Genomic DNA, 19,847 nt, shown 5'->3' with positions numbered 1-19,847 from the left:
CCAGCCTGGCCAACATGGTGAAACCCCATCTCTACGAAAAATATGAAAATTGGTCACCTGTAATCCCAGCTCCTTGCGGGGCTGAGGCAGGAGAATTGCTTGAATCCAGAAGGCGGAGGTTGCAGTGAGCCAAGATCACATGACTGTATCCAGCTTGGGTGGCAGAGAGAGACTCCATCTCAAAAGAAAAAAAAAAGAACGAATACAAATCCTCCTGAAGCTATTCCAAAAAATTAAAGACAAAGGAACCCTCCCTAATACATTCTATGAGGCCAACATTACCTGGATACCCAAACCAGACAACACAACAGATAAAGAAAACTACTGGCCGATATTCCTGATTAACATAGACACAAAAATCCTCAACAAAATATTAGCAAACAGAATCCAACAACAGATCAAAAGGTAATGCAACAAGATTACATGAGAATTATACCAGAGACACAAGGATTGTTCAACATATGCAAATTAATAAACATCACACATCACATCAAAAGAATGAAGGACAAAAACAATATGATTATCTCAATGGATGCAGAAAAGGCATTTGATAAAATTCAACATCCTTTCATAATAAAACTCAATGAGGCATAGAAAGAACACACCTCAAAATAATAAAGATCACATAGGACAAACCCACAGCTAACGTTGTACTGAGTGGGCTTTCAGCTTTTCCTCTAAGATCTGGAACAAGATAAGGATGCTGACTTTCATCGCTCCTATTCAAGATAGTATTAGAAGTCCTAACGAGAACAATCAGGCAAGAGAAGGGGATCTAAACTGGAAAAGAGGAAGACAAATTGTCCTTCTTTGCCAATGATAGGATCTTATACGTAGAAAAACCTAAAGATTTCACCCCAAATGTCCTAGATTTGATAAACACATTCAGTAAAATTACAGGATACAAAAATCAACATACAAAAATCAGTAGCATTTCTGTATACCAGTAATGAACTAGGGGAGAAGGAAATCAAGAAAGCAATCTCATTTACAATAGCTACCAAAAAAAATTTTTTTTAAAAGCCTAGGAATAAATTTAACCAAGGTGAAGGATCTTTACAAAGAAAATTACAAAACACTGATGAGGGGAATTGAAGAAGACACAAACAAATGAAAAGTCATCCCATGCTCATAAAGCATAATAATTAATATCATTAAAACGACCATATTGCCCAAAGCAAACTGCACATTCAATGCAATTTCTACCAAAATACAAATGTTGCTTTTCACAGAATTTTAAAAAAAGCAATCTTAAAATTTTCATGGAACCAGTAAAGAGCCAGAATAGCCAAAGCAACCCTGAGCAAAAAGAACAAAGCTGGAAGTATCACACTATTTGACTTCAAAATATACCACAAGGCTATAGTAACCAAAACAGCATGATATTGGTATAAAAACAGACACATAGACAAATGGAACAGAATAGAGTCCAGAAATAAATCTACATATTTACAGCCAACTGATTTTCAATAAAGGCACAGAGAACATTCACTGGAGAAAGGACACTCTATTAAATAAATTGTGCTGGGAAAATTGATAACCACATGCAGAAGAATGACACTGGGGGCCGGGCGCGGTGGCTCAAGCCTGTAATCCCAGCACTTTGGGAGGCCGAGGCGGGTGGATCACGAGGTCAAGAGATCGAGACCATCCTGGTCAACATGGTGAAACCCCGTCTCTACTAAAAATACAAAAAATTAGCTGGGCATGGTGGCGCGTGCCTGTAGTCCCAGCTGCTCAGGAGGCTGAGGCAGGAGAATTGCCTGAACCCAGGAGGCGGAGGTTGTGGTGAGCCGAGATCGTGCCATTGCACTCCAGCCTGGGTAACAAGAGCGAAACTCCGTCTCAAAAAAAAAAAAAAAAAAAGAAGAATGACACTGGACCTCTATCTCTCCCCAGATTCAAAAATCAACTCAAGATAGATTAAAGACTTATATGTAAGACTGAAAACTATAAAACTACTAGAAAAAAACATAGGAAAAACACTTGAAGACAGTCTAGGCAAAGATTTCACGGTTAAAACCTCAAAAACACAAACAACTATAATAAAAATAGACAAATAGAGCTATCTTAAACTAAAAATCTTCTGCATGGCAAAGAAGGCAATTGACAGAGTGAAGAGACAGACTGTTCAATAGGAGAAAATATTTGCAAATTATTCAACTGACAAGGGACTAATATCCAAAATATACAAGTAATTTAAACTACTAAACAAATAATCCCATTAAAAAGCAAGCAGGCCAGGTGCAGTGGCTCATGCCTGTAATCCCAGCACTTTAGGAGGCCGAGGTGGGAGGATAACCTGAGGTCAGGAGTTCAAGACCAGCCTGACCAATGTGGTGAAACCCAGTCTGTACTACAAATAGGTTGGTACAGAAGCACAATCCAGATCTAAAACAGCAGGCTTGGATATAGGATTATAGCAGAAGGTAGCTCAGACAACCCAAAGTTCCTTCTGAAAAATAGCATCAAATGCATAGCTGAGTTTCCAAATAAAATAAATCAGGAACTTAAAATTAAGAGGGAAGAAAAACTAAACAGTTAGATATAAACTGATATTTTTGCAAACCTGATGGGTTTCCTGGTCTTAATATGATCTATGAAAACCCACATGGATGAATTAAATTAGGCCTTGGGTTTTAGTGAAGCAGAGAATTGGAGCTGGGGCCCATGCGTAGCACCAGGATCATTAATGGCTTCAACCTCCATAAAAGAAAAAAAAATCAATTATAAGCACTAGGAGATGATAAGGTAACATGCCTGTCTTGGCCTGGGCTTTGCATGGAGTGGGGGAAAGCCTCATGTAGTATATTACGGTTCTCCAGAGGGACAGAAAATAAATATATATATCTCTCTCCTATTTTCTCATATATATATATGAGCTTATTAAAGAGAACTGGCTCACATGATTACAAACCAAAGTCCCCTAATAGGCTGTCTGCAAGCTGTGGAAAGACAAGCCAACAGTGTGGCTCAGTCCAAGTTGGAAAGCCTTAAAACCAGGGAAGCCAACAGTGCAGCCCTCAGTCTGAGGCCAAACGCCCGCAAACCCCTGGGAAACCACTGGCGCAAGGCCCAGAGTCCAAAGGCCAAAAAGCCTGGCATCTGATGTCCAAGGGCAGGAGGAGAGGAAGCAAGTGTCTGGCATGGGAAGAAAGAGCAAGAAGACTCGGCAAGCTGCTTATTCCCTTTCCACTTGCTTTCTTCTAGCTGTGCTGGCGGCTGATTGCGTGGTGCCCACCTACATCAAGAGTGGGTCCACTGACTCAAATGTCAATCTCATTTGGCAACACCCTCACAGACACACCTAGAAACAGTATTCAGGCTGGGCATGGTGGCTCACGCCTGTAATGCCAGCACTTTGGGAGGCTGAGGCAGATGGATCTCTAGGTCAGGAGTTCAAGATCAGCTTGGCCAAGATGGTGAAACTCTGTCTCTACTAAAAATACAAAAAAAACAAAAAGCAAAAAAAAATTAGCCCGATGTGGTGGTGCCTGTAATCCCAGCTACTCGGGAGGCTGAGGCAGGAGAATCACTTGAACCCGGGAGGCAGAGGTTGCAGTGAGCTGAGATCACACCACTGCACTCCAGCCTGGGTGATAGAGTCAGACTCTGTCTCAAAAAAAGAAAGAAAGAAGAAACAAACAGTTCTTCATTAGCCATCTAGGCATCCCTCAAATCTAGTCAGGTTGACAGCATCACAGGTAGGTTTGGACTTGAATTTATGCCTCTGAGTGGTCTAAGAATCACCCTAGAAATCAACATCAAAAGAATTCAGTGACAATACAGAATTCTGAATTCTGCCTGACAGAAGTGAATGAAAAACTGCTTTGGTGGGACATACCTTCAACATAATCCATATGAGATTTTACAGACAAAGCCTGATTGCGAGATGAGAAAATTCACCATAAGCAAGAATCCACAAAGACAACAAAAAGCATAATTTGTTTCCAATAACTTCAGATAATCTAACTACTTACTAAGGTCTATAAAGCAAGCATTTAAAACTGATTAAAAACATAAAAAGAATTAATCAAAATCATAAGAAAAGAATAGGATTATTTGGGGAAAAAGAGGAAAATCTGAACTATGATATGAACAATACAGAAATTCTTGAGATACAAAATATAGTTGTTTAATTTGAAAACTCAGTTAAATAGAAAATTATTTACAGTTAAGTCTGGGTACAGGGGGTCATGCCTGTAATCTCAGCACTTTGGGAGGCCGAGGCAGGCAGATTGCTTGAGGTCAGCAGTTCGAGACCATGCTGGCCAACACGGTGAATCCCCATCTTTACTAAAAATACAAAAATTAGTTGGGCTTGGTGGCCCCCACCTGTCATCCCCCCTACTCGAGAAGGTGAGGTTGCAAAATTGCTTGAACATGGTAGGTGGAGGCTGCAGTGAGCCAAGATTGCTCTACTGTACTCCAGCCTGGGCGACAGAGTGAGACCCTATCTCAAAATTAAAAAAAAATTACAGATAAAAAGAGAATTAGTAATGTTCTCACTACAAAGAAATGATAATATGATAGATATTATCATTTGATAATATGATAGATATCTATCTCAATTATAGATACTATCATTGAGATGATAGATATGCCAGTTACCATGATTTGATAATTTACAATAACAACATGTATCACAACATCACATTGTACACCGTAAATGTATACAATTATTATTTGTCAATTAAAAATAAAGCACCTGGCATTGTGGCTCACGCCTATAATCCCAGCACTTTGGAAGAGCAATGTGGGCAGATCACTTGATCCCAAGAGTTTAAGACCAGCCTGGGTAACGTGGTGAAACCCCGTCTCTACAAAAAATACAAAAATTAGCCAGGTGTGGTGGCACATTCCTATAAAATCCCAGCTACTTGGGAGGCTGAGGCATTAAAACCACCTGAGCCCGGGAAGGGGTCAGAGGTTGCAGTGAGCTATTATTGTACCACTGCACTCCAGCCTGGGCTACAGAGTGAGACCCTGTCAAAAAACCAAAAATAATAAATAAATAAAATAAAGCTTTTAAAAGAAGAGAAATAATAAATTGGAAGACAGAGAAAAGATGCCTAAAAGGTTAAGAGATCTAAAAGAATAAAAAGAATTAATTGAAATTCTAGAAAAAGAGTAGAGATAATCAGGGAGACACAATACTCAAAGAAATAATGGCTGAGAATGTTTTACAATAGATATGAATTCTCAGATTCTGAAAGCACAAAGAGACGCAAATGAAAATAAATATACATTTAGACACATTGTGGAGAAATTGTAAAGAAAGAAAAGAGAATCAAAGGAAAGAAATGATGTTAAAAGTTATCAGAGAGAAAAGATATTATCTTTAGATGTTCATTACACTATGACAATAGAAGCCAAAAGACAATTAAACAATATCTTTTAAGTACTAAGAGAAAATAAGTATTAGCCTATAAATCCATATTCTGATAATCATTAAACAGCAAGAGGGAAAATAATTGCTAAGTATCTGTGCTATGGTTTGAATGCTTTTGTCCTCTCCAAATTTCATGTTGAGCATAATCCCCAATGTAACAGTATTTGGAGGTGTGGACTTTTAGGAGGTATTTAGAGCATAAAAGCATAAATTAATGATGCTATAAAAAGAGCTTGTGGCCAGGCACAGTGGCTCATGCCTGTAATCCCAGCACTTTGGGAGGCCGAGGCGGGCAGATCACCTGAGATCAGGAGCTCGAGATCAGCCTGGCCAACATGATGAACCCCTGTCTCTACTAAAAATACAAAAAAATAGCTGGGCATGGTGGTGCACACCTGTAATCCCAGCTATTGCGGAGGCTGAGGCAGGAGAACCGCTTGAACCAGGCAGCGGCGGGTGCAGTGAGCCAAGATCGCACCATCGCACTCCAGCCTGGGGGACAGAGCAAGACTGCGTCTCAAAAAAAGAAACAAACAAAAAAGGGCTTGTGGCAGTGGGTTTGCTCTCTGCTGCTCCTCTGCCACATAACGACAGTTTTCCTCCCAACTGGAGGATGCAGCATTCAAGAACCATGCTGGAAACAGAGAGATGAGACCCTAACCGTCTGGTATCTAAATCTTGAACTTCCCAGTCTCCAGACTATGAGAAATAAAAGTCTGTTCTTTATGAGTTATCCAGTCTCAGGTATTCTGTTATCACAACACACATGAACAAATGAAGACAGTGTGACTGAAAAAATATGTTACTGAATAAGTCATTAAATTACAATATCTAATTTGGGATTAATAGAAAGAATTAAAATTACATGTAAAATCTGAAAGAGATGATCAAAGTCAAAGAGACCTGAGGTTTAAGTATATATATTAAAAAATTTAAGGATACACATTAAGAGAATAGTTATAGAGTGTATACTATCTAAAAGATTAGGGTGGAGAGAAGAAGAAAATAATGTGATTAATCCAAAGGAAAGCTAGAAAAAAAAATTCTTTTAAGCATAGAGAATATAAGTAAAGAAAAGAACCCAAAACAAGACAAGAGAAATAACTCTACCAGAAATCATAATACATGTAAATAGACTAAGTGTTCCAGTTATAAGAGAGAACTTCTCAATTGGATTAAGAAAAAAGATACCAGCTTTACACTCTTCACGAGGCATTCCTAAAATTTAAGAGCTTAGATAATTTGAAGTAGGAGAATGAAAAATGAAATAACAGGCAAATTCTAACCAAAAGAAAGCTGACTTCTCTATATTAATATCAAACAAAATGTTCTTTAAGAAATGAAATACGATTAGGGATTAAATAATAAAAGGAGCAATTCCCAGGGTGATACAACAAGTTCAAATTTAAATGGGGCTAATAACATAGCTTTAATTTATATAAAGCAAAAATTGACAGAGTTGTACTATGGGAGAAAAGTATAAAAACAAGTAATAAGTTGAATTTGAGATGTGCACCTGTGAAACTTCCGGTTAGAGAAGTTAAAGGTGTTGGACATACTGAGCTGCATCTCCAGAGAGTGGCCAGAGTGACAGTTAAAATGTAAAAGCAGTAGAATGTATTACTCCAAATTTAATAGATTCTGAGCCTCTTGAGGAGAATTATGCATTCAAGTTTTAAGGCCCTCGTGCCTATCACACAGTGCCTTATAAAAGTAGTGCTCAGTAAAGGTTAAATTGAACATATCCTCATAGATACTGATTTCATTTAGGATGTATACACTTTCAGCTCTTGAGATTAATATTTATTTAATAAATAGTATGGAAACTATAAGAAAAATTTGAGACATGATTTCTGCCTTTAGGAATATTTTAATTTGGTTGGGAGATTGAAACAAATGTCATGTGTCTGCCTATGTAACAATCCTGTACGATCTGCACATGTACCCCAGAACTTAAAGCATAATAATAATAATGATGATAAAATAGCCGGGCGCGGTGGCTCACGCCTGTAACTCCAGCACTTCGGGAGGCTAAGGCAGGTGGATCATGAGGTCAGGAGATCGAGAGCATCCTGGCCAACATGGTGAAACCCTGTCTCTACTAAAATACAAAAAACTACCTGGGTGTGGTGCTGCATGCCTGTAGTTCCAGCTACTTGGGAGGCTGAGGCAGGGGACTCGCTTGAACCTGGGAGGCGGAAGTTGCAGTGAGCTGAGATCGTCCCATTGCACTCCAGCCTGGCGACAGAGCAAGACTTTGTCTCAAAAAAATAAAAAAAGAAAAAGAAAAAAGAAAAATAACACTAAAAAAAGATTAAAACAAACAATGCTTTGAAAAATTATGGAGCAATAATCAATTTCTCATAATCGAGTTTAAACTGCTGTTGTATTTGGGTGAGACGAGAAAGTTTAACAAAGACTTGAGATGCTGGAGAAGGCTCTAAATAGGTGGAATTTTAGTTGGCCCTTGAAAAATGCACATCTTTGAAAAAAAAGAGGAAGGGAACACTTTGGTTTGAGAAATTGGTATGAACAAAGGCTTAGAAGCTGGAGTTTATGTCTCTACTTGTGTGACTTCGCTGACACTTGTTTCAATGCAGTTTAAGTGCCGAGGAGTGGTGAGAAAGCTGGAGAGATCAGTCACATGGAGTCAGGCAGGGTCTTAAACTAGCCAGAGATGTTGGAATTGCTTTAGTAGATAACAGAGAATTAAATAAGAACTGTCTTAAGTAGATGTGACAATTTTTATTACATTTTCATGAATAATCTAAAAGTGGTGTGTCAGAGGGCTTGAAAGAAAGAGGGCAGCCCAGGTGCAGTGTGGCTTCCACCTATAATCCCAGCACTTTGGGAGGCTGAGGTGGGCGGATCACCTGAGGTCAGGAGTTCAAGACCAGCCTGACCAACATGGAGAAACCCTGTCTCTACTAAGAATACAAAAAATTAGCTTGGTGTGCTGGCACATGCCTGTAATCCCAGGTACTTGGGAGGCTGGAGGCAGGAGAATCACTTGAACCTGGGAAGTGGAGGTTGCAGTGAGCCAAGATTGTGCCTTTGCACTACAGCCTGGGGGAACAAGCTCGGAAGGAAGGGAGGGAGGGAGGGAGGGAAAAAAAGAGAAACAAAAAGAAAGAAAGAAAGAAAGAAGTGGGGGGAGGGAGGGAGGAACAGGAAGCAGGGAAACCTGTTTGAGCACCTTTCAAATAATCTGAGTCTAACCTTATTAGGTCCAGGACTAAGGAAAAACCAAGGAAATGGATAAAATGGGGTAAGTTTGAGAAACGTTTCATTAAGAGAATGACAAAAATTGGCATCACATTAGAAATTAGCACACAAAAATAGAAATAAGTCAAAGATAAGCCTAGAATAATAGCGATATCCTGGACAAATAACTAACGTCAAGAAGAGTCAATAATTCATGAATTCACAGAAGTTCAGAAACAAGAGCTTAGAAATTATATCTACAGATCCCGCTTTTCAGAGATGAGGAAATTAACAGACAGCTTGAGTGAAAAATTGCTATAATTGTGGAGGAGTTACCCTGTAAGCTGTTGGTTTTATGCTACTAGTGGGAGATCAGTGTTGGATGGATGGATCTGGGAGCATCTGAAAGGCAACTGGAGCCATGGGAGTGGCTGTCTCTTCCAATGAGAGCTTACACAGGGAAATAAAAACAGGAGCAAAGATAAAGTCACAGGAAATATCCACAGTTGGGGATTCAAACTAGAAGGAAGATGGTTCCCAAAGAAGTCAGGTAAGGATCAAACAGACGTGAGGAGTCCCGGTGCATTGATTCATGCCTGTAACTACAGCACTTTGTAGGGTTGAGGTGGGTGGATCACTTGACGCCAGGAGTTTGAGAGCAGCCTGGCCAACATAATGAAACCCTGTCTCTACTAAGAATACAAAAATTAGCCAGGTGTGGTGGTGCACACCTGTAATCCCAGCTACCCGAGAGACTGAGGCAGGAGAATCACTTCAACCCAGGAGGTGGAGATTGCAATGAGCCGTGATTGTGCCACTGCACTCCAGCCTGGGCAACAGAGCAAGATTCTGTCTCAAAACAAACAAATGAAAAGACAGATGTAAGGAACAATCAGAGATGGCCAGAGCCAGATCCTGTGGTATGTTCCCTTATGATGAGTTCTGGTTTTGTTATTTATTTTGCACAAAACTGAGTTTCCTACGGCATTTTTCTGTGAACATCACCACATACTCATGCTTTTTTTCTGCCAATACTATGATATTCCATGTCAGTTTTTTCCTTACGCATGGTCCTTTTATTTGATTATTAATGTTTAATGCTATAATGAGTTAGCATGAACAAATACGTTTGTTTGAAACACTGACAATAATCCACCTATGTTCTATGCTCCCTCCTCACCCCCTGCCTTTCCACCCACAATGTAAGCATGACTTTAAGGTTTTTTTATGTAGTTTTATCCCTGTAGGTATACCTACTAAATAATTTTTTAAGTTACTTTTTTACGTAGAGGGGGTTTTATTTTATAAGTAATCTTTGAGACTTATGTTTTCATGGATTATGTTTTTAAGATTCACCTGTACTGTATGTAGCTGTAGTCTGTTTATTTTTGCTGCCTTATAGATGTTTGATAATGCCAGACTTTATTTTCCTGTCAATCATAGTTTAATTTCAAGTAGTTTGGGTTGATTTGAATAGTGTAACTATGAGAATACTTGGACATGTCTGCTCGTGTATATTGCAGTGACTTCTATTGGGTATATATCTGTTTACACTGATCTTAAACTCTTTCTGTGAAGCATGACACAGAATGGTTAGAATGGCATTAGGTGAATTTTCTGATTGTGGAAATTTGAGTCTAAAATAATCAACAACTTTCCCTAAGGTGAATAGATTTAAATCCCACCCTAGGAGCCTTGCATAGCGTGTACTCTAGATAAGGGTTATTTACCAAATGTTTTCTTGGGGGGCAAAATTATAAGCAACAGTTGGTGACTGATTTTTTTCCACTGATCCAATTTAATGTCAATGTTATTTTCAGGATACAAAAGGAAAACTGAAGGCTAGGGGCAAGGAAGAGAGGTAACAGATTAACTGAAGCATTAGAATTGCTCTGCAGCTATTCCAGAAAAATTTACCTTCATCTCCTTTGAGAGTCCTCTTACCCTACCTAGCAGCCCTCCTTGCTGTGAGAGGGTGAACAATATGAACAAAAAGAAGCAAGGAAAAGGGCTTTGTCAGATTCGTTCACTCAGAACCAGTTGATAGTCTGCCAAGAAAAGTTTCTCACCCTCAAGAGGTTCTGAGCTTAAAAGTCTCTTTGTGAACACGTGAGAAAGGGTCCTTCCCTGCTCAGGAATCCTGCATGTGTTTATGTGTGTGTGCGTGGGCATGAAGGCTTGGAGGAAAGTGGACACCGGACTGATACAGTACTATTTTTTTGAATGTTACAAACATCTTTTCACTTACACTAAAATTGTTGCTCCACCCTGAATTATAATACCCCTCTTGTTGAAACATCACTCATTTTTACTTGCAATAATTACACTTAGAAAATACATATATTGCGTAGCCAAACTACCTAATTTCCTGCTTTAACTGAGCGTCTTAGCCTTGCGCTCAGTGACAAACCTCTCTACCCATTTCATGTCCACCTCACAGAGTGGAAGGGAGGGAATGAAAATCTTATTATTTATGGATGTAGAAATTGAGAACCACACAAAGGGGCCAGTGAGTCAGTGGTGCCATACTGACTTACAGTGGGGTCTTCTTTGCCAGGACCTCAGGCATGATTCTTGTGATCTCTATCTTCTACTCATTTGTTGTATTCCCACTCTTCTTTTATTCTTAGAAAATTGGTTGTTAAGAAAACATTAAAAGGCTGGGTGAAGTGGCTCATGCCTGTAATCCCAGCACTTTGGGAGGCCAAGGTGGGTGGATCATCTGAGGTCAGTAGTTCAAGACTAGCCTGGCCAACATGGTGAAACCCCATCTCTACTAAAAATGCAAAAAAAATTAGCCAGACGTGGTCGCAGGTGCCTGTAATCCCATTTACTCAGGAGGCTGAAGCAGGAGAATCCCTTGAACCTGAAAAGAGGAGGTTGCAGTGAGCCAAGATCATACCACTACACTCCAGCCTGGGCGACAGAGTGAGACTTCATCTCAGAAAAAAAAAAAAAAAATTAAAGAGTATATAAATGCCATGCATTTAGGTGGAACACAGTGCCAACACATTACTAGTTATTCCAAGCACACACATGAAACATACATATAGAAAGTATTGTTTCCATATTGCAATGTGCATTCTACAAGGAGATATTTAAATCAAAATAGAAACAGTGGGGTTTCATCCTTCTTTGGACAGTACTTTAGGGCAGGGCAAGGAACCATAGCTCTTTTTCCTCACTATATCAAATGAGGATGCATTTCCCAATTTGTTTACCCTCCCGCTTAAAGAGTGCTGGATCTTAGTTGTGTCCAGTTAAGGTCTGTGCTTACAAGTACACGCCTGTAGCGTCAATGCTATTTGAAAATTCTTTATGTAACCTTATTCAGCATTTATCCAAACATAATATTAATATTTAAGGTTTTTAAATTTAGCCTTATAAAGTATTATTATCATTGTATGTTTACCCGTCTTCAGTTTCCCATAACAAAATATTCAAATTTGTCTGTAAATATGTAGAGGGTAGAAAAGGTGAGTTCTTCTTGTAGAAAGAGCATTAACCAGAGCATTGCACTTCTTGTTGAGAATTAGTGCAGCAATTTTTCTGTAGATAAAAGAACCTCTTATCTTATGAAGTGCTGCATTAATTACAGCCTGAAATTCTGTTTCACGCATCCTCTTTCAGAGCCAAGGAGAGATCAGAGAAAATGTGTGCTGTTGGAAATTTGTACTTCCATTTTCTTTTTCTTCTTGGAAAAGAGCTTTTCTGAAAGGTAAATAGTACACAAATGCCATGAGTTTAGGTGGAACACAGTGCCAAGGCAATACTAACTGTTCCAACCAGCAGCAGCTATAACTTTAAAACCAAAAAACAAATTCCAATGTTATGAGTAACTTTGCTGATCATAATAATAAAAGAAGATGAAATTTAATGTCAATAGCAGTGTGCGTGTAGGAGGTAATTCAAATAGAATTTTATATTTCTTTCTTCATTTTCTTTTCAAACAAAACAGAAATAGAACATGGTTATACAAGCGAGTAAAAAAACCCAGGTAGTAAACGGTAGAGAGATAGCTTCAATCTATATTGAAGCCAAAAAGCTTTGGTTTTAGAGCTATAAAAAGCAGTTTTCACTTTCTAGAGTCTATATGAAGAGCTATAGTTCTTATTTGTTCCCATTATTTTTATTGGGTGTTGGTGTCCAACAAAATACATGGATATATAGAAAAATCTATGGAGAAGACATTCACTATGACAAATACAATTGTACATGCAAAATTTACCAACACCTATTCCTGTTTTGTTTGCAGCTCTTCATGAACTTTGTTCTCTTTCCTATTCACCATAACCTTGCCCAAGCTTTGTTCAATGATTGCTTTCAAAGTTTGCATGCATGCAAGTCTGCTATATGGTGGTATACTGCCTATATACCTGGGGTTAGGAAAAAAGATTCTTTTCTTATTTATTTATGTACCTATAAAGAAAGTCAGGCTGGGCATGGTGGCTCACTCCTGTAATTCCAGCACTTTGGGAGGCCGAGGTGGGTAGATCACTTGAGGTCAGGAGTTCGAGACCAGCCTGACCATCTCTACTTAAAAAAAAAAAAAAAGCAGAATTAGCTGGGCATGGTGGTACACACCTGTAATCCCAGCTACTTGGGTGAGGCATGAGAATCACTTGAACCCAGGAGGTGGAGGTTGCGGTGAGCTGAAATCGCGCCACTGCACTCCAGCCTGGGCAAGAAGAGCAAAACTCCATCTCAAAAAAAAGAAAATAAAAGAAAAAAGAACAGAAAAGAAAAGAAAGTCAAGACATTCTCCTACATTGTTTCTGTAGACCATATTCTCCAGACCACCTCAAGGAAAAGGATCGGGTCAAATGGAATACTTAAAAGGTGTTAAGGAATTAAAAATAATTGGAGGCAGGCTGGGCACGGAGGCTCACGCCTGTAATCCCAGCACTTTGGGAGGCAGAGGCAGGCAGATCACTTGAGGTCGAGAGTTCAAGAACAGCCTGACCAACATGGAGAAACCCTGTCTCTACTAAAAATACAAAATTAGCCAGGCATGGTGGTGCATGCCTATAATCCCAGCTACTCAGGAAGCTGAGGCAGGAGAATCACTTGAACCGGGAGGTGGAGGTTGTGATGAGCCGGGATTGTGCCATTGCACTCCAGCCTGGGAAACAAGAGCGAAACTCCATGTCGAAAAAAAATTGTTGTTGTTTTTTTTTAATAGTTGTAGGCAAGCCTAATTCTACCAAAGAAATAACAAATCCTATTACTATTCTGTAAAAGTTCTGAGATAACTAAACATGTTGAGTCTGTTAAAATAACTGAAACCAATATGGAATTGAGTCTCTTCAAAGTAAAACCAATTGTCCTTTGATGCTCAGGATGAGTCCGCATTTAAAAATGGTGTTGCCTGGTAGTAGAAAGAACTCAGCAAACCTAGGTTTGAATTTCCTATCTGCCACTGATTGGCTGGTGCCCTTGGCCAAGTACCCTCCAGAGACTCAGTACTTCCCCACAATGGGAAAAATGATACTTACCTTGCAGGGCTATCGGTAAGGGCTATCGGCTATTGTATAAAGTGTCTAGAACAGGGCCTTCCACATACAGGCTCAAAAACAAGTTGCTTTTGTTGTTGTTGTCACTAATCATCTTGGCACACTACTTTTCCGTCAAATGCCTTTAATACTATCGTGAGTATGAAGACCCTTTTGAACTACAAATAGCACATAAAATAATAAAATGCTTTAAATTCAGAGACCGTTTTTGATTCAAAGTATTCAAAACACTTTTCTATTTCGTGTCCAGTGAGCTCTGTGAAGGGAAAGTAATATCCCAGAGAACGTGAGAAGGTACACACGAAGGTACAGGAGTTTCACAGGACATCACCGTTTGGCAAGAGCTGGCTGTGCCACTTTCACCAGCCAGATTAGGCTAACTGAAGGCACAAAACAAAATGGCACTACGAGCAATGTGGACAAAAGGAAACAGGGCAAACTCTTCACAACCCCTCAAATAATCTTGTCCAGGCCAGGTGCCCTGGCTCACACCTGTAATCCCGTGCTTTGGGAGGCTGAGGTGGGCGAATCACCTTAGGTCAGGAGTCAGAGGCCAGCCTGGCCAACATGGTGAAACCTTGTCTCTACTAAAAATACAAAAATTAGCTGGGTATGGTGGCGGGCGCCTGTAATCCCAGCTACGAGGGAGGCTGAGGCAGGAGAATTGCTTGAACCTGGGAGGCGGAGGTTGCAGTGAGCTGAGGTCATGCCTCTGCACTGCAGCCTGGGCGACCAGAGCGAAACTCCGTCTCAAAAATAATAATAATAAAATAATATGTAAAACAAAATCTTGTACTGTACGCCAAAGCCAAATCAATTCATGTCACCTAAAAGAATTACAGAAATTTGGGAAAATGAGCAATTTAGACAAAAGCAAAGAATTGAGGCAAAGATCTGGGTTCCTCTGACAAAAATCATTTTTAAAAATTTTGTCCAGAATTAGCCCAGTCATTGCTTCCGTTCTCAGCTTTTCACAAGCTGTAGAAATAGAGCCAAACTTAGTTCCTTCAGGTTTCTTGTTGGCTGCAAAATGATATGAGGCCTTTCATCTCCTCCCTGGTGTTGCAATCCTTTCTCTTTGCGACTGCCTCATCCACCACCTGCCTCACGCCAACACTTTGCCTACTATTTTCTCCTCCGTCCCTCCTTCCCGCGTGGCCATTTGGCCCGCTGGCCGGGCAGCAGGCGGGCTGTCACGTGACCGAATCCCAGCGGCTTTGAAGCACCCACGTCCGAGTTTTCCATGACGCACCTGCTGCCGTCACGTTGGCTCCCATGTAAATAAATGGTCAAATCTTTTCCAAAAGTGGTTTTGACAAAGAACAGCTTACACAGCCAAAGATGTTGACAAATGGGCTGTTATCTAGGAGAGTGAGTAAAGCAACCCATTTGAACGACAAGAACAGATAAGGCCCAACTCTTTGTCTCCTTTCCTCTTTTACATTGATATTCCCGGGGAGACAAAGGGAAAGAAGAAAAGGAAACAAAGGCAGATCTTTAGCACTGGCTGTCCCAGGGTTGATTAGGATGCTGATCTGCGTGGCAGGTTTCTAGGTTCTCACCCAACTTCTTGGCTGCTATTCAAAGGATTTAACAGTGCTCTTTGTAAATAGTGGTGTACAAAGCCCAACTAAAAATAGTACATTTCCAGGGTCTGAATCGGGTGAGTGGAATGAGTGGCAGTGGTTGTATTGTACAAGACAGATTACAAGCAAGTTACTCAATGGTACTTTATATGCAGGATTATTCACATGCTTCATCTGGTTTGGTTAAATAATGCAAACACATTTACCAATGTACATGATCGTTTTGTTTATTTATGCTCTGGAGAGCTTGTGTGTGTTTATGACAGACAAATGTACATGTTCTATTTTCTGACAATCAAACAAAGCTCTCCCCGATGAGGTAAATAGCTGAGTTAAATAGTGGAGCGAGGGCTACTGAGAACACTGATGTGACATGATGGTGGTTGTTAATGACAGGTTTCCTGCTGCGCTTGCTGCCCTCAAGGATTTTTGCTGAAGGTGGGAATCAACATGAGGCTCTGACAACTAGTGAGACTGCTAGTTCTGGCTGAAATCTCTCTGTGAACCATGTGTGTGAAAGCTTCTGCCTCACTAGGAGTTTTTCAGGATGAGAGCAACTGCGTGTGCGCTTCCTTCCCCTCACCCCTGAGGCTGAGCTGTGCTGGGTGGGGAGGTGAGGTGTTCATCCTTAGGCCAGAACAGATGTTGCCTGTGCAGGCTGTGGAAACAAGAAGTCACCGGGACCTCTCATAGAAGATTCAGACTCAAGGTGAAGCCCAAAGAAACGAAGAACATTATTTTCCCAGACGAAGATCCTAGGAAAGTGTTTTGCAGTCCTTTGAAAGGCAAAGCTACCCCTTCCTAATGTTTTCAACCATAAGTAGTAGTTGTTCCTCTATATTTTTAGGAGAGAGATTTTTCTCATACCAAAATATACTGTAGTTATTTTCTGTGTTAAGTAATTATCTCTCGGGCAGTTTGGAGACTCTCTTATTTAATACAATGTAGAAACCCTTGGGTGAAGCCCTTGGTCATTCTGGCAGAAGATGGGGACTGAGAACAGGGACGGCTCAGGAAAGAGTTGGGCCAGAAGGCGGTGCGCGGTGGCTCACGCCTATAATCCCAGCACTTTGGGAGGCCTAGGTGGGTGAATCACTTGAGGTCAGGAGTTCGAGACCAGCCTGACCAATATGATGAAACCCCGTCTCTATTAAAAATACAAAAACTAGCCAGACGTGGTGGCATGCACCTGTAATCCCAGCTACTCGGGAGGCTGCGACAGGAGAATCGCTTGAACCTGGGAGGCAGAGGTTGTGGTAAGCCGAGATTGTGCCATTGCACTCCAGCCTGGGTAACAAGAGTGGAACTCCATTTCAAAAAAAAAAAAAAAGAGTTGGGCCAGGAAAAACAGAGGATTCAATAAACCCAGCCTGTGAATTTGGCAAATATTTATCCTACCCAAATTTCCTGGCTTGAAATGGATGCATCTTGGGTGAATTGGGTCTGACAGCCTAGACACTGCGCACACTGGCTCTTGTCTCTCTTCTGCGTATGCTGCATGACTTTGGGAAAGTCATAGAAATTCTTTTTCCCCCCAGTTTCCTCCTCTGTAAAACAGGGAGAATAATACCTACCTCATTAAGCAGATTGTTGTGGGACTCAATTAGGCAATGTAAGGAGCTTGTCACATGGTCATAAATAGAGCCATTGTAATTACAACGAGAGATTATTAGACAGCATTCCTGGGCATAGCCTCTCACCTGCTTAATGACATCCTAGTGGCTCTCAAAACTGGTATCATCTCACATGTTAAACACTGTGCAAATGTCCGATTCCTTTTGAGAATACCACCATCACCATTATCATTATCTCTGAATGTTGAAGAATGAACACTCCAAAAAGCATTAAATGACAATTCCCATTACCTATCATTCCCTTCTTTATCACCAAGGATGTCATAATTGGGGTTAATTTCTCTTTGGAGCTGTCTTAGAAGATAACACAAACCATTATTGTGACCATTCTGGAATTTCCTGGCTGTTATTTCTTATGCTAAGGAATTATAATTTTTCTTCATGAAGGCGGATTTTTGTTTACATCCCTAAAGAGGCAGAAGAGGAACAAATTTCACCTCTTGTTTGAAACTGAATTTTCCAGCAAATGGAAGACAATAACTGAATAGGCTCCCCTTTGGGCAAATCCTTAGGCATGAGTAAAGTGAGTTCTGAAAGACCTGATGTAGTTATGGATATGTGAAGAGCCAAATGGCTTTTTCAAAGCCATAGATAGTCATGGCACAAAACCCTACCGTGTCTGTAAAGACAGCAAGGGCATATGAGCTGTGAGGTGGCCCTATGAATGGAAAAATCAAACCACACAACACAAATGTAGATGGCAACTCTGCTTGAATCATTCGCAAGATTTGCTTTCAGTACCTGTGCTACAGCGTTCTAAACTTATTCTACACAGAGGGATCACTGTTACTACTACGTTTAGTGGTTATCATCCAAAGTTAACTAAGTTCCTATAAACAAAATCTTCTCGGCCAAATATATGAAAATATTGGAATTGACACGTTTACAAAATTTTCACATCACTATACTTAAAAATCATATTGGAAAGGCAAAGGATATTGAAAATTGTCCAGGTTTCACTTTCACTGGCCAAAATGAATGAATTCCTTTGCTTTTTCTTCAGAAGGGCACAATCTTGCCTCTAGGGAGCTTCCGTTCCCAGGGGGAGAAAATGTACACGTACAACAACGAAAAGAATGACACTTTCTCTTCCAGTTCATCAGAGATTTGCTTGTTTTGCTTATTTGTTTCACTGTAAGCCTATCTACTAATGTTTCAGTCGTGTTCGAGGGGGATTGAAAAGTAGCCCTATGCTCATGGATCTTGTTGGGGAAAGACATAAGTTTCATCCAAAAACTATTCAAGACAGTACCCAAAAGACACAATTAAATTTAATCAGCCACTAAAATAATGGCAGAGATCACCAAGGATAGGGAAAGTCGACATCCGGGTAGGATGGGTGGCAAAGAACTGCAATTTGATAAAGGTATGTGAAAGCAGCTGCTATGGGTTGAATTGTGTCTCCCCAAAATTCATGTGTCAAAGTCCCAACTCACCCCCAATACTTCAGAAAGTGACTATATTTGGAAATAGGATCTTTAAAGAGACAATTAAGTTAAAATGAGCTTATTAGAATAGGTTCTGGCCAGGTGCGATGGCTCATGGCTGTAATCCCAGCACTTTGGGAGGCCAAGGCGGGTGGATGATGAGGTCAGGAGTTCGAGATCAGCCTGACCAACATGGTGAAACCCTGTCTCAATTTAAAAAAATAATAATAAGAAGAATAGATTCTAACCCATTGTGACTGACATGCTCATAAGAATAGGAGGTCTGGGCAGAAGCAGCCACAGAGAGAAGAGCATATGAAGGCTCAGGGAGAAGGCAGCTGCCTCCAAGCCAAGCAGAGAGGCTTCAGGAGAAACCACCCCTGCTGATACCTTGGTTTCTAACTTCTAGCCTCCAGAAGGTGGAGAAAATATTTTTCTGTTGATGAAGTCACACAGTCTGCGGTACTTTGTTATGGCAGTCCTAGCAAACAGCAGCCTTGAGATTTGTTTAGACAGAGAAAACAGGGTAAATGTGTGCTACGCTTCTTTGTCTTCTGTTATTAAATATCTAACTCTTATTTACGTTTCCTTTTCCTTGTTTACGTCCTTGGCCCTGCTGTTAGGAGTAGAGGCTTGGGAGGTGGCGAGGAGAAGGAAGGTGAGAAAGGAATTCAGGAAGGGAGAAGTGGGAGCAGAGCAAAGAAAGAGATGCCATCCTAGTGTTTTCCTAGAAATCATCAGATGTGGAAGAAGCAACAAAAAGCAGCAATTATGAACCCCGTGAGCAGTTTTAAAACTCAGGCATGGCATTAAGAATAGGGAACTACAGAGAATTTAACAGGATTATCGAAAATCTCAAATTTATCTGTACTTATAAGGAAGACTTTATTGCTCACTTGTGGCCTCTTGATAAGTTCAACCTTTATCTTCTGAAGATAAATTCCAATATTATCATTATAGTTATGACTTATTTGATATTTATAACCCTCCAGGGTTGCCTTCTTGCCACATTATTTTTGCACCGTTGAAATACTATTTTTCCCATAGTGGATATAAGAGATGTAAATGTAATATGAAAGCATTTATATCCA

The sequence above is a fragment of the Sapajus apella genome, unplaced genomic scaffold (genome assembly GCF_009761245.1).
Source record: "Sapajus apella isolate SASKATOON/1434 unplaced genomic scaffold, GSC_monkey_1.0 scaffold27, whole genome shotgun sequence".
NCBI lineage: Eukaryota > Metazoa > Chordata > Mammalia > Primates > Cebidae > Sapajus > Sapajus apella.
This window is presented reverse-complemented; position numbering follows the sequence as displayed.